We start from the raw sequence: 2883 nt of genomic DNA on the forward strand, positions 1-2883 counted from the left end.
AAAAATGCATTAATCAGTATCTCAAAGTAAAAGAATGCACTCTTTGAAGATAAGGATGCATACTTCCTCTCCTACCACGCCAGCTAGTATCTGGAAAGCCAGTATCAGTACTCTTGAAGACAAGCTTCCTTCCTACCCACTCGCCCCATATCAGGGTCATGTTGACCTGGAATCTGCAACTGAATATCTCTTTGAAACTTTGATGAATATGTATGCTAGGAGTGTTTTATGTATATTCTTTATTCTAAAAAGGTATAAAACTGGACTGAAAACCATGCTTCTCCAGAATGCTTTCATCCTTTGTGAACGTTGCCCTGCTGGGTTATAATCCTCAGCTTGACTCAAGTAAAATTCACCCTATCTCTCTTGTTTGTAGACTGGTTGTTGGTTATTTGCATTGACGCTACGTAAAAATTCCACACTGGCTCTCCATTGCTCTTAGGAGAAAGAACAACTTCTTCAACGTGGAATAAAATGACCCCTCCCAATCTGGCTTTTTCCACTTTCATCCCCTCTACTCCTCATGACCATCCCCAGTCCTATGGACTGTTTTTCATTTCTTTAAAAGTTTCATGTTTTTTTTCTTGGCCATGTCTCTTTTCTCTTCTTGGTACTTACTTCACAACTTCCTTATCCCAAAACTCCTCCCTCCCTCCCACCCCTCAAGTCATCCTCTATTTGTTCTTCAAAATCAGTCTAGATGTTAATTCCTTCTGGAATTGACCTAACAACTGACCCTGACTCTAATAATTTCAGGTTAGGTGACTCTTCGATATGTTTCCATTAATTCTATATCTCTCTCTTTCATGTGTATATGTATTACATATAGTGCTATATATATCTTTACCTTGTTTCATTTTCTTAAAAGAATTTATTACAGCTTCAAGCTATTTATTTGCTTGTTTATTGTCTGTCATCCTCCACCAGAATATGTATGCTCCCTGAGATCAAGAACCTTGTCTGCCTTGCTCACCACTGTGTCCCCAGTGCCTACAACATAGCAAAGACTCAATAAATACCTACTGAGAGAATTACAGATACATTTTTTTATTGAGTTCATAATAGTTTACATCATTGTGAAATTTCAGCTGTACATTATTTCTTGTCTATCACCACAGAAGTGCTCCCCTTCACCCCTGGTGCCCACCTCCCACCCCACTTGCCCTGGTAACCACTGAACTGTTTTCTTTGTCCATGTGTTTGTTTATATTCCACAAATGAGTGAAATCATATGGTGTTTGTCTTTCTCAGTCTGGCTTATTTCGCTTAGCATAATTCCCTCCAGGTCCATCCATGTTGTTGCAAATGGGATGAATTTTGTCTTTTTTTATGGCTGAGTAGTATTCCATTGTGTGTGTGTGTGTGTGTGTTTATTATATATATATATATATATATATATATATCACACCACGTCTTCTTTATCCAGTCATCAGTCCATGGGCACTTGGATTGTTTCCATGTCTTGGCTATTATCAGCAGTGCTGCAATGAACATATGGGTGCATGTGTTACTTTGGATTGTTGATTTCAAACTGTTTGGGTAGATACCCACTAGTGGGATGGGTGGGTCATATGCTATTTCTATTTTTGGTTTTTTGAGGAATCTCCATGCTGTTTTCCATAGTGGCTGCACCAGTTTACCTTCCCACCAGCAGTGTATGAGGGTTCCCTCTTCTCCACACCCTCTCCAACATTTGTTATTTTTAGTCTTAGAGATCATAGCCATTTTAATGGGTGTAAGGTGTCATCTTAGTGTAGTTTTTATTTGCATTTCCCTGATAATTAGTGATGTTGAACATCTTTTCATGTGTTTATTGGCCATGTGTATATCTTCTTTGGAAAAATGTCTGTTCATCTCCTCTGCCCATTTTTTGATCGGTCTTTTTGTTTTTTTGTTGTTGAATTGTGTGAGTTCCTTATATGTTACAGAGATTAACCCCTTGTCAGATATATGATTTGCAAATATTTTCTCCCAGTTGGTGGGTTGTCTTTTTGTTTTGATCCTAGTTTCCTTTGCCTTGCAGAAGCTCTTTAGTCTGATGAAGTCCCACTTATTTTTTTCTTTTGTAGCCCTTCTCTGAGAAGACACAGTGTTCGAAAAGATAAGTTCAATGTCAAGAAGTGTACTACCTATATTATCTTCCAGGAGTTTTATGGTTTCAGGACTTATCTTTAAGTATTTGATCCATTTTGAGTTTATTTTCATATGTGGCGTGAGATAATGGTCTACTTTCATTCTTTCGCAAGTGCTTGTCCAGATTTCCCAACACCATTTATTGAAGAGACTGTCTTTTCTCCACTGTATACCCGTGGCACCTTTGTTGAAGATTAGCTGTCCATAGAGGTGCAGTTTTATTTCTGGGCTTTCAGTTCTGTTCTATACAGATACAATTCTTTTTGAGGGAAAGTTCTCCATGTTGCTGTATAGTCTCGTGGAATATTTCGGACATAATTACACTAAAAAATTATTTTTTGTTTACTGAAATTCAAATTTAACTGAGCGATCTGTATTTTTTCTGGCAATCCTACCCCCAGAACACATTTGACAATATCTAGAGACATTTTTGACTGTCACGACTAGGACTGTGGTACGCCTGGGCACACATCTTCTTGACGCTGGTAACCAAACGGCAAGAAAGCCAGACTACCAACTGCAGTAGGTGAAGTCATGATGTCAAAAAGCTCGTGTGTAAAGCGCACTGTAGACGGTAACGCGCTCTGCACACACTGGTTCAGTGCGCCTCTGACATAGAGACATCTTTTAAGCCCGACTAAGCACAGATCCTCCCACCGCAGGGACTAGGAAGCCGTTCAGCGACAAACCGGAAGCGGCCGCGTGGCTGAGGCGTCCTTCCGCCCTAGCAACAGTCGTGAAGGAAGTGGC

The sequence above is a fragment of the Equus przewalskii genome, chromosome 26 (assembly GCF_037783145.1).
Source record: "Equus przewalskii isolate Varuska chromosome 26, EquPr2, whole genome shotgun sequence".
Lineage (NCBI taxonomy): Eukaryota > Metazoa > Chordata > Mammalia > Perissodactyla > Equidae > Equus > Equus przewalskii.